Below are 13,627 nucleotides of genomic sequence, written 5' to 3' on the forward strand. Positions count from 1 at the left end.
CGGTTTCATTTGTGGGTTCTTAAAGACGCCTTTTGCACAGTTGGCGCGAATCGTTTCGCTCCACAGCATCGACTAGATTCCAAACCTGTTTTCTGTGTACCCTCCCCCAATGGGCACACCGTTTAGTACATCAAAATATTATTCTTGTCACATTCAGGTACATTATATTTCGTTAGAGCCTTATGTCATCAGTAGTGCTTTACAAATAATTTCCGAATTCGGGTATCATTTATATGTATTATCATCATGGAACCACTGATCATGCATTGAGTCTGATACGCGCATGCTGTTTAGCAAGTATCTCCAAGTGTTACCATTGAGGAAGGGTACACAGAAAATAGTTTTGGAATCTACTACCTGCAGTGGTGTGAAAGAAATCGCGACCACAACGTGCAAAAGGCCTCTTTAAAAACCGACCAATGAAAACGATTGTACTTTCGTTTCTGTATTCTTAGTAAGTAGGTGCAAATGTTTTGTAGAGACCCCGCTGCAATCGCTGTATGACGATTAAGACGCCATATTCCCGTGCAACATAGAGTAAATTTAACAAATAAAAACAAACACGCCTCGACCCAGTATTGAATCCTCGACCCAGTGCATGCTAACACAAAACGCTATCCATTTCAGCAACTGCGCAGCTCTACCTCTGACAGAGGTAGTAACCGTACATGTGATAACTGTGTTGCCAGATCATCAATCTTTACAGTCCATTTACTGCCGGAATTATGCGCAGGATGAAATTTTCTGAGAGACACTTCGTACCCCTAATATGCGAGGAATCGTGCTGCCAAGTCCGAGTGCGCGAATTTTTCTTCACCCTGTATATTTCTGAAGCAAGCATTTTGCATGTCTGTGGCAAATTTTAATTTATTTTCGTGTTGCCAGGAGTTAGAAACAAACAGATGTTATTTTCATTTAAAATTATAATTGAGTTTTTATTAATTCACATATGCAAACGTGGCGTAGCCTGACTTCGCCGAATAAACTGCGGGCTGTTAAGGAGACGACCGATGTGTGGCGGTCCTCCTTGTGGGCTTCTCGCAGGGACTCTGTCATCCTGTGTCGGCTCCGTATCGGCCATACCTACCTGACGCACGGACATCTTTTGCGTCAGGAGGATTCCCCCCCCCCCCCCCCCCCCCCTGTGTCAGTGTGGGTGGTCCCGGTTAACGGTCGCCCACATTTTGTTGGAGTGTCCCCGACTGTGCACCCTCCGGCAGTCTTTTAATCTCCCGGGCACGTTGCCTTTCGTTTTATGCGATGATGCCTCCATGGCTGACGACGTTCTAAATTTTATCCGTGGTAGTCCTTTTTATGGTTCCATTTAGGGGGGTCCTGCCCCTTTCCCTTTCTGTGTCTCTTGTCCTCGAGTCTCTCATTGGTTGCAGATTTTAGTGTGTATTCGGATGGTTGACTCTTTCCCTTTTTTTTGTTCTCATGGTCAGTCAACCAGTCTCCGGCCCTCTTCTTTTCTTCCGTTTCTTTCTGTCCGGTGTTCGTCTGTACTCTTCTTGTCTCTAGTGTTCGCTGCCACATTGGTGTTCTTTCAGTGACTGGGGGGAGGGGCGTATCCTCCCCCCTTGGGGTTTTACCTGCTCCGTAAATTTTCGTCTCGCCTGTTTTTGGAATGGGGGACTGATGACCTTAGCTGTTTAGTTCCTCTTAAACATCCCAACAACCACCACCACCACCGTAAAAAGCACTCAGTGAATGGGCCTTTGGCTTGTTTCGACTGGGCGACGGTTACCTACAAGGCAGTACGACGAGCGCTGTATGGGCGTTGGATGTATGGTCAGCATGTCACCTGTCCCTCCAGCTGTTACTCTCAGTAGACGAATCCTGATGACGCCGCTGCCGCTTTATTCAAGCAGCTCATCATTTGGCCTCAGGGTGGCAGAGTGGATCCCGTTCCAGGCCTTCCAAGCTCACGACAAAACAGACTGTATCAGGAATCGAAGCCAGATATCGCCTCATCAAAGTCAGTGACGTCGTTTATTTTTGTGATTTATTGTTAATTTTATATTTTCTGTATTTCTAGATTTTTATTTTTGAAAGTGGCACAGTTATAGATATGAACGCTTTCTGTAAGGGTCGAGCGACCTCTGGTTTAAAACACTAGTTGTCTACCACCTTTTTTCTCTCCTCTTACGTCTACATCTACATTTATGCTCCACAAGCCATCCAACGGTGTGTGGTTGAGGGCACTTTACGTGCCACTGTCATTACCTCCCTTTCCTGTTCCAGTCGCGTATGGTTCGTGGGGAGAACGACTGCCGAAAAGCCTCCGTGCGCACTCGAATCTCTCTAATTTTACATTCGTAATCTCCTCGGGAGGTATAAGTAGGGGGAAGCAATGTATTCGATACCTCATTCAGAAATGCACTCTCTCGAAACCGGGACAGCAAGCTACACCGCGATGCAGAGGGCCTCTCTTGCAGAGTCTGCCACTTGAGTTTGCCAAACATCTCCGTAAAGCTATCATGCTTACCAAATAACCCTGTGACGAAACGCGCCGCTCTTCTTTGCATATTCTCTATGGTACGGATCCCACATCCATCCGTTCGCTCTCCTTTATAGCCTTAGTCGGCCAGCTTCAACAGATATATTTCATGAAAGACTAAACGGAGGCGAGAAGTTTTTACTTCTAGAATGGGATTATTTGTGTGCAGGAATAAAGAAAAAACAAAAGAATTCAATGTGCTTACTACTTCGGTATCACTTTTGTCATGTGAACATAATCTAAAAGTAAATTTTTAAGTTGTTCGTCCCGGAATTAAAACCTGCCTTTTCCATGTTGAATAAAATGTTTTTGAACTAATTGCTGTTACTACTGCTATATATCGTATGTGTAATTTTTTAATTGTTTTGTCCACTAAAGGGAAAAAATGAAAAATCGCACACATGTGCTTCTATTTGCAATATCAGTGCTTCGATGGTGCTGCCTTTCTGCCTAATCTTTGTTGCGTAGCATTGTCCCCTTGTGGGCAATGCTGTTTCGGGATTATGTAGTTGCCTTCACGGCTACCGTAGTAGCCAGGGCCACCGAAATCTCCACCGCACTTCACACGCAAGAGCAGCGTCCTACTTTAGCAAGTTTTTCATTTTGTGATGTTTCTTTTGTATCTGAAACAGAATTTTTAACATATTACCGAAGCGCTTTTGTTGATCTTTTCGTGAATATTTTATACTACTCTTCTAGCACGTATTCTCAGTATACTTGAACATACCAATCGACTCCGCAGACAGACTATTAACATTTCCGTTTGATGATACAGAGTTTGCAAGAAAGTAAGAAAAAATTAAGTTTCTACAAACGAGTATAGAAACACTGACTTCGCTATTACAAGACCTGTATGCTACGCGCGGAGGTATGAATGATTATGTTAATAGTATAAAATGTTTTGTGGTTAATTTAGGGTGTCGGTTGTCGACGGAGCATACCCTTAGGATGAACAAAACCAAATTCTGGTGCCCAATAGAATGAGGATCCCTCAAAAGATCATGTAAATTAATTGAAAACGGGGATACTGTCGCGCAAGAGGAAACGTCCTTACGTAAATGAGTTTTAGAAGGGTGTGGCCAAATTATGAGTGGAACAAATGAGTACCACACGACTCACATAGATATATTTATGGGAGGAGTGATTTTCTAGCTATGAACAGCAATAAGTGGACACTATAACCAACAGATTACTATTTGGACATGAAAATTAACCACTGTCATCTTGAGAAGAACCATTAATAGCCGGATAGGTTAACAGAACTCAAAGTACACTACTGGCAATTAAAATTGCTACACCAAATAGAAACGCGGATGAGAAACGGGTATTCAATGCACAAAAATATTATACTAGAACTGACATGTGATTACATTTTCACGCAATCTGGGTGCATAGATCCTGAGAAATCAGTACCCAGAACAACCACCTCTGGCCGTAATAACGGCCTTGATACGCCTGCGTATTGAGTCAAACAGAGCTTGGATGACGTGTACGGGTACAGCTCCCCGTGCAGCTTCAACACGATACCACAGTTCATCAAGATTAGTGACTGGCGTATTGTGACGAGCCAGTTGCTCGGCCACCATTGACCAGACGTTTTCAATTGGTGAGAGGTCTGGAGAAATTGTTGGCCAGGGCAGCAGTCAAACATTTTCTGTATCCAGAAAGGCCCGTACAGGACCTGCAACTTGGGGTCCTGCATTATCCTGCTGAAATGTAGGGTTTCGCAGGGATCGAATGAAGGGTAGAGCCACGGGTCGTAACACATCTGAAATCTAACGTCCACTGTTCAAAGTGCTGTGATTGCGAACAAGAGGTGACCGAAACGTGTAACCAATGGCGCCTCATATCATCACGCCGATGATACTCCACTATGGCGATGACGAATACACGCTTGCAATGTGCGTTCACCGCGATGTCGACAAACACGGATGCGACCATCATGACGCTGTAAACAGAACCTGGACTCATCCGAAAAAATGACGTTTTGCGATTCGTGCACGCAGGTTCGTCGTTGAGTACACCATCGCAGGCGCTCCTGTCTCTGATGCAGCGTCAAGGGTAACCGCAGCCATGGTCTCCGAGCTGATAGTCCATGCTGCAGCAAACGTCGTCGAACTGTTCGTGTAGACGGTTGTTGTCTTGCAAACGTCCCCATCTGTTGACAAGGGATAGAGACGTGGCTGCACGATCCGTTACAGCCGTGCGGATAAGATGCCTGTCATCTCGACTGCTAGTGGTACGAGGCCGTTGGGATCCAGCACGGCGTTCCGTATTACTCTCCTGAACCCACCGATTCCATATTCCACTAACAGTCACTGGATCTCGACCAACGCGAGCAGCAATGTCGCATTACGATAAACCGCAATCGCGATAGGCTACAATCCGACCTTTATCAAAGTCGGAAACGTGATGATACGCATTTCTCCTCCTTAGACGAGGCATCACAACAACGTTTCACCAGGCAACGCCGGTCAACTGCTCCTTGTGTATGAGAAATCGGTGGGAAACTTTCCTCATGTCAGCACGTTGTAGGTGTCGCCACCGGCACCAACCTTGTGTGAATGCTCTCAAAAGCTTATCATTTGCACATCACAGCATCTTCTTGCTTTAGGTTAAATTTCGAGTCTGTAGCACGTCGTCTTCGTGGGGTAGCAATTTTAATGGCCATATAATTTTACTACAGGTGGATAGCGAGGATAATACACAATTACGTTAAAAACTCGTGGACACAACCAGTGACTGCGAAATTGTTAATTTAGCGCAGAAAGTACACAGAAAGATAGGAATGAACACCATTAGATTACCAAAATGCGCATTGAGAGCAAGGAGCTGGATGCGTGTCTTTAAGATCACGGAATCGCCTCCTGAGTAGAGTGAGCTAGATTCGTTTCTAAATTGGTTCGGCGGGAGCAACGATGTGCCATCGTACGATTTTGTCAGTGTATACATTTACAGGCTGGCGGCAGCAAAGGCTAGAAGATATGATTTCCTCCCTCCTTTAGTGCACTCATGCTCAGAAAAAACTGAACCTCCTTGAACGACTAGAGATAGGACGCTCATATTAACAGGACATGTACATTAGAATGTTCTGCAGAAATGATTAGCATTTGTGCCCCGACGGTGAGCGCGTTCAAGGTCGACGCTGATTAGCACCGCAACACCACCTACTGGTGAAATGTGCCTGCGGCTCTCTCTGTCACTATAAACTGAAGGTAATGGATCAAAGTGACCCGAGCAGACGTGCAGGATGCCCTCAGAGACGTATGCGTGAACCGTGACGTCGAATCCGTGTGGTTGAAAGAGGGCGCATTACTAGAATGAGAGTGTGTGATGTATCCATCCAGGACACTGCCGCTCGTCTGGGACGAAGTGTTTCGCCAGTGCAGGGGTGAGTGCAGAACGATTCAGTGAATGCCGTAGAACACGACGAGATGGATCAGGTCGCACCACCCAAGGGAATTTGCATATCAGCCTTTGAAATAGCTTTATGTTATCGAACAATTTAAGCGAAAATGGCCACTTTACGTTAACAGATCTCGGAATTCTAAATCTAAACAAAGATTTTTTAGAGTTTTTAGAGAATTGCATCGTACTACTTTAGGAATTTTATGTCCGCTCAATGTACTCCAGATCCTGTAAATAGGCAGGAAATTGATCATGATAACGAATGGGCCTCCATGCTATACGTAGGAAGGACTTCAGATGTACTTGCCATGAAACTAGAACCCAGGATATTTACTCCAGCTTTTTACACCAGAAATACTGTTGCCCACATCCTGTTCAACAGTAAAGATAAGATTCCGCCTTCAGAGCAGAGTGGAATTTATAGGATTTCCTGCAATCAGTTAGACTATAACTGCTAGATTGACTTAGCATAAAAGGAGCTCGAGTGTGAAAAAAAAGTCCTCCGTTGCTGAACATGCACTGAATGAATGTCTTTCGTATGGTGTTAAAAGTGATGTTCACATTAGAGGAACTAAAGGCGGAAAACTAACATTCCTCTAAATTCTGCCCATTAACAAGGACTAATCAAAGAATTGTGACCAAACACAGTTCCATTGCTAACCCTTATTAGGGTAGTAGCAGCGAATTTAATATTTCTCTCACTGTTAGATAATATACTGGTTATAACTGTTCCACACCCACATCCCATAAACTCCTTTCTGCCCTCTGCCCTCCCCCCTTCGTTTTTCAGCCTGTTGATCACATTCGCCAGTTTGTCCACATAACAAAGCAGTTTGTGCCATTACTCACTTGTTCAACACATATGGTTTTTACTGTTAATGTTTGAATAAACTGTGACAGGAGATTTATTTGCTCAGATTCTCTTTGGATATTACATTATGTTTTTGTATCGGTATGATCGCAAAAGTCACGTCTTTGAAAAACAATCTTTGTACAGCTATCAACTCTCGTTGAAGTTGAGTGAACTATCAGTTTAATATTAAGTTATCTGATTATGACTCAGGATGCAGAAAGTCTGTTCATAACGAACTGTTAAATAAAAATTATTGTGGAACATTAACATTGTGTATTCATGATTTTCATATGCCTCTGGTCCTTTAAGAACCGACGGAATATTCCATAAATATTAGGCTATATATTTTTTTAAACGACAAAGTCGTGTCTGAATCTTTGGAAGCTTTATAATCCCAACCATTCACAGGTAAACAATATTCGAAATACTGTTATTGAAAGGACTATTCTTACAGATCCAGCAGGTGGAGGGGTCTGTCTCATACCCTCTATATCAATGATCTCAATTGATTTATACCTTCATTTTAAGCGACTTCGGTTTCCAATCAAGGCTTCGTTTGCAATAACAGTAAACCAGACTCACTGTCAGACAGAGGGTGAGAAGGCAGAGGAAGAGGGGGCAGGAAAAGGACATAGAGAGGAGGCAAGAGGAGGAGATGGACAGAGAGAGGCACACCGAAGGAGTTATGGTTGACATCAGATACCCCAACATACTTAGCAGTTGAAAGTTTCAAAATATTATTTCAACATCCGCTGGCTGAACATTATGAAATTAAATATATTAAAAACGTGTGCTTTCTCTTTTCTTTCTTTTCCATTTAAGCAGACTCAGCCACGGTACTGCGTGGATGGGTACAGTAAGTGTTCAATAAATGCGTTCATAAACCTATGTACATTCACATCTTGTTCCATGCCTAACTGTCTAGATTTTATTATTTTGATTTATTAATTCGGATTCGTTCTGAAAGGAAGTCACAGGATCCAGTCAAACGTACGTCGCTATTTTACTCCGCGTTGCGGCACTCCGAGACCCAAAGCACGTGTCTTAATTCCTACAAAACTTAACAAATTTTATTTATATAAATAATTAAATCGTAGTTCCTACTACAATGTCAACATGCCACAGCTGATTGATAGTGTGTCTGTAGGGATTGTTTCTCTTCTCACAGCTGAATTACACATTATGTATAATTTACCGTCCGCCCCCGCTGAATGGTCATCGTGGCGGATTGTAAATCCTCTAGGACCGGGTTCGATTCCCGGCTGGGACTGGGTGTTGTGCTGTCCTCATCATTATCCTATCATCCTCATCGACTGCAGGTCGCCGAAGTGGCGTCAAATTGAAAGACCGGCAGCCGGCGAACGGCCTGCCCGACGGGGGGCCCTAGCCATAAGATTAAATAAATAAATAAAAATAATTTGCTTAACAAATTAGTTTCGTGCTTATCGCACAATCACGCTTGCTCATCGTTTAGCTGAATTCGTGACCTACCCATTGGTGTGTCATATGTCAAGACCCCACGGAAAAAATGGAGTAAGTCCGTTTGACTAGAAAATGAGTTTATGGCCAATTCTGATGACAGTACGACCAAGACAGTTAAAATTATTCTCAAATGAAGGAACAGGGCACTGAGATACAAAAGGTTTTAGTTTCAGTGGTAACGGAAAGAATTTCTAAGTGGGTCTTCTCACGGAAAGAATGGGGCATGTTCGAGGTCTACATTAACTGCTTGCAATACACCTGTTAGGTCAGTTGGATTGCTACTGCAAACATGCTCTGTTATGTTTCTTATAGTAATAGTAATAGAGTTTAGTTTGAAGTGTGATAGTAGTGCGCCCTTCTTAGGATCTTTAAAATGTGTACATCGTCACAAGATGAAGGTGCTAATCAATGAGCTAAAAAGAGGAAAACGTTATGACAGAATGGGTAATGTTTGTAGGAACCCTAAGGAAATATCTCGTGAGTTACGCAGTGACTGCAAATGCTCACTGTGTCCGTGTTTCAAACAAATCAGCTCAAAGAAAGAGGACGGCTTTTCAATTTATTAGGGAAATGGAATGATAAATCTTCCTATTCAACAAGCCAAATTTCGGTGACATTGATTTCTTGTAGGAGACGACCATTCTAATGCCACAGATTATTCTTGATGATGCACTATAAATGCGCGTTTACACCTGAGCGCCTTGCGGCTGATCGCCGTGCAACTGTGCTAGCGTGGCCCGCGTGTTGGTTGCATGCCTCTTCCTCAACATGTGCGCGCGAGTGACTCCATTCACACCTGCGGCCACACTGTGTGCGTCTACTTCCGTGTGAGACAAGCTATACCCATGCGGTGACTATCCCGAAAGGTGCAGAGTTGGGACGGCACCTTAAGCATCAAACGACACGTTAGCATGAGTGAAATTCCTGTTTGCCAGTAGGTATCCATTGATTTGCATCGAGTTATCGTGTTGCTCTTACAACATTAATCAAATGTCGAACAGTGATGCATTATTTTGTGCTAGCACTGATGATTTAGGGGATAAACGAGTGAATGAAGTTATTTTTTCCTTTGGCAGTGTGTGAGCGAAATCCTCGATCCGAAAGTAAGAGCTCTTGTAATATTCTGTGATTCGTGCTGAGGACAGAATAAGAACTATGCAGAATTCATATACTGTCAGCACCTCGTTCATACCATTACGAGGTTAGGTAGTGCCAAATAGTATTCCCGATAAAAAGATAGTCTAACATAGAAAGCGATAAAAACTTTGGTTTGTTACAAGAGAAAGTTATTGCTGAGTTATTGAAGCGCTTTTGAAACCGGAAGAGTGAATCCGTCCTTTAAAAGGTCATTCCTTTTGAGGAAGAAAGTATACGAGACTGAATGAACTCTTTAGAAGCATGTTACAAACCGAAGTGCTCTTTCAACACACGACCGCTCAGAGATGCTCTGTTTGCGAAGGAAGGTAAGCTGCCCAAATACTTACAATGGATCCTGAATGACAGTATATTTGGAACATTCTTTTGATTTAGAAGTAGGCGTTGAGCCTGACGATCTACCGCAGGGACCTGACAGATTGTTATAGCTCATCGAGCATATAGTGGTGTTCTGTAATATACTTTTTGAAAGAAAAATCACGATTGTTTTGAAAATAGCTAATCACGGACTTTTCTTTATAGAGTTTCTGCCAATACCTTACGGAAAATATGCAGACTTTTAAGAACTAAAACAGTTTTATGATCAAGGTGCGAGAAATTTCTTTTCCATTCATCCACATAACGAACGAAAATCCAAGACCAACGAACAGAAACTTCTTTCGCTAAACAACACAAAGAAGTGACTAAAGCTTACCTGTAAGTGATGGATTAACACGATATTTCCGTGGTAAAAATGTACTTCTTTTATATGTATCGTCATTTCTAACGTACAATTTCAATTTTCTTTTTTTTCCAGTGTACATGCTCTACAACCATTAAATTTAGCATCATAATCGTACTGATTAAAGTCGATTGGGGTGTTTTAGGTTTTTTATGCAGTCTGGAAAGTTTAAATCTTCTCTTCTCATAAATGTACAAAATGTGACTTACACATTTTTACCGTGAACGTTTCACATATTAATACCATGTCTGCAAATGGTTATTACTTTTACTATAAATAAATAAGTGTTTAAACTACAGTATTTCTAAACATGACATCGTACTAATATGGTGACAGTTTTATTGGGTTCTAGGTTTCCCGTCGGCCGCGGTGGCCGAGCGGTTCTAGGCGCTTCAGTCCGGAACTGCGAGACTGCTGCGGTCGCAGGTTCGAATCCTGCCTCGGGCACGGATGTGTGTGATATCCTTAGGTTAGTTAGGTTTAAGTAGTTTTAAGTTCTAGGGGGCTGATGAGCTCTGATAGTGCTCAGAGCCATTTGAACCATTTTTAGGTTTCCGCTGATTTCAATGATGTCAGTATATTCTCAGTAGCTCAACTAAAGACACTTTAGACTACTTCTTATTCACTCAAATACTGAATGATTTCAACACAGCACTCTGAGCCACCAGGCCATCTCGCCGTTCATCCGTGTCTCTCGCGGGACGTCTCTCGCCAGCCGTGGGCTCCGCTCGCACACCTGCCGCGCTTCGGCCGGCAGTCCCACGCTACGACACCGTCCACCCCTCCTGACCCAGCCTGTCCGTACGTACACAGCAGCAACCCGTCTCTCCGCTGCTCGCCTCCTCACTGCACTAAGGTCTACGGCCAAGCCGCTCGTATTCTCACAGGCTGATGCGTAAACAATTTTCCGAAGGAAATAAGTCGTTAGGACAATACGAATACTCTCGAATACCTTACCTTTCCTCTGAGAACGAACGTTCTGTACGACGCAAGAGGAGGAAGGCAACGAGTAGATTGCAAATGAAGTTTTATGTTTGCAAATCACAAACACGGCGTCCTGTGAGGCTCAACGTCTCCCTTACGAATGTATGACCATTTAAAATGAAGAAGGAAAAAAGTACGCCTAAGCAGCAGCACGAAAAGTCATCTACACGTACGATGTTGCAGTGCCTCTGTTATTCTGATTACAATGCAAAGCTCCTATGGACATGCATGCATGTCTAAAGGAACAGGCACTGCAGTAACCACAGCCGTTATGAAACTCACCAACTGAATTCGCAATTGCGTAGAAGGACTATCATCAGTTGTAGAATAGAATGACGATAATGAAAATTTGTGCCCAACCGTGACTCGAACCCGGATATCCCGCTTATCACGAGCGGTGGCTTTACCATTTGGCTATCCGTCCACGACTGATGGCCAGATTTTTAAAAAAAAGGTTCCAATGGTTCTAGGTACTAAGGGACTTAACATGACGTCATCAGTCCCCTGGACACAGAACTACTTAAACCTAACTAACCTAAGGACATCACACAAATCCATGTGCGAGGCAGGATTCGAACTTGCGACTGTACCTACAGAGCGGCTCCAGACTGAAGCACCTAGAACCACTCGGCCATAGCGGCCGTCCGGCTAGATTCAAATTTCCATATGTCGTCAACCATGCGTCTATAACCCGTAGCCCTACATAGATTGTCTACGAATATATTCCCGTACAGGTCAGACGTTGTACGTGAAAGTCGCTTGCCCGGCATTGGCAGATAAATACATTTTTCCAGTGCCCGTGTGAATGCATGTGCAGAGGAATTTTGCACCGTAATGAGAATAACATTCCATTCTGTAGCTGACTGTAGTCCTTATTCACAATAGCGAATTCATTTAATGCGAAAAGTTACCTGTCTTCATGCATGGTGCCACTTATTCTGAGGATATAATCAACACGGAAAGGACTCAACTAGGAAGCAAGCCGGCGATAAGTGGGTGCTTAACAATACCGTATCATAAAAACTGAACGAAGCGTGAAAATCTGTCGGTGAAACATCGCTGATCTTTGTAATTTATCTACGATTGTTAAAAACATTTATTTTCGATCAGAAAGCGCAAATTTTCACAGTAATTCTTCCGCATGACCACTCACTTGCTATATTTCAATAACGTCTGATTGCACAAATTCCATGGGAAACTTTCAGGCGAAACTGAAACACTCATTTGTAGGTCGCAAATGTAGCATACATGAAATCTGTCATTAAATAATTAAATAGATGAGAAAGCAAAATAGCTATAAAATTTGAGACGCTGAGGACAGGCAGAAAAATGTACAACAAAAAAATCGTTAGAAGTGTTTAGTTTCTTCTTTCGTTTGTATGATAAGTCATTTAAACCACAAAATTTCAAAAAAGTTCCAGTAATTGCAGCTTTGATTTTGATTAATGGGTATCCTACGTTTCAGACGAAAATTCAGTTATAATGGGAGACTGGATTTCGATTACAGAAAATGTGATAGAAAGAAAAATAATGTGAGAACGTGGGCGAGGGGAGAGGAACGAAAGGGATAGAAAGGGTAAAACTTTTTACAGAGCTTAATTTAATCATCGGTAACACTTGGTTTAAGAATCCTGTTAGCAGACTGTATGCGTGAAACAGATATGGAGACACTGGAAGATTTCAGTCTGATTGTATAATGGTAAGACTGAGGTATTCAAACCACATTTTAAAGTATAAGACATTTCCAAGGGCAGACGAGGATTCCGGTTGTAATTTATTGGTATGAACTAAGAGTTAAAACTGAGGACATAGCAAAAAGTAGGAAATTAAGAAGATACGACCTGGATAAAACGAAGGAACCAGCAATTGTGGGAATTTCAAACGGAGCGTTAGTCACAGACTTGCTAGAACAGGGGAAATAAATACAATAGATAACAAACGGCTAGCTTTAAGAAATAGAGTATGGAAGACAGCAGAGAATGAAATGGGAAAAAGACAAAGTCTAGCAGAAATCCTTGGGTAGCATGTGCTTTGTTACATGGCTTTATGCTTAATTACAGACTTACTATTTTATCAGTTGATTTGTTTTCACCACGTAATGCCCGCTGTTTACGTCCTTCTTCGTTGCTGAGCGATATAGCACTTTTCGTTCTGACGCCGCAACTCTTCCTTTCCTATATCATTACTACTTTTTATCTATATAAATGATGAACTATTGGTTTTGCTGTTTAACAACTTTTTAATAACTGTGGAAGTATTACAGGCACCGGGTCCCACCTAATGTGTCACCCGCCTATACGTGTTACATGAACCTTTCAAGACTCGATCGATCTGTTTACAAAGAGAAAGCACAATATCTCTTCCTTTGACGTTGCCCAACAACGACCTAGGAAGCTCGGCGCACTCGCTGCCCAGGCTCTTCCATGGCTCGCGGTAGTTTGCAGTATTCGTTTTATTCCTTGCCCACTTGCCGCTACGTCGAACTTTCGTGGTGATCGTTGGCCAACGTCTTCCACGTAATCTG

At 42.8% G+C, this 13,627-nt stretch overlaps 1 protein-coding gene across 1 annotated transcript in view; it reads right to left on the reverse strand.

The window, feature by feature from the left end:
- LOC126336656 (dual 3',5'-cyclic-AMP and -GMP phosphodiesterase 11-like) overlaps positions 1–13,627 on the reverse strand; it is a 2,376,149-nt gene that overhangs the window by 2,273,383 nt on the left and 89,139 nt on the right. The window lies entirely within an intron of this gene.

Source organism: Schistocerca gregaria, chromosome 2 (genome assembly GCF_023897955.1).
Source record: "Schistocerca gregaria isolate iqSchGreg1 chromosome 2, iqSchGreg1.2, whole genome shotgun sequence".
Classification (NCBI taxonomy): domain Eukaryota; kingdom Metazoa; phylum Arthropoda; class Insecta; order Orthoptera; family Acrididae; genus Schistocerca; species Schistocerca gregaria.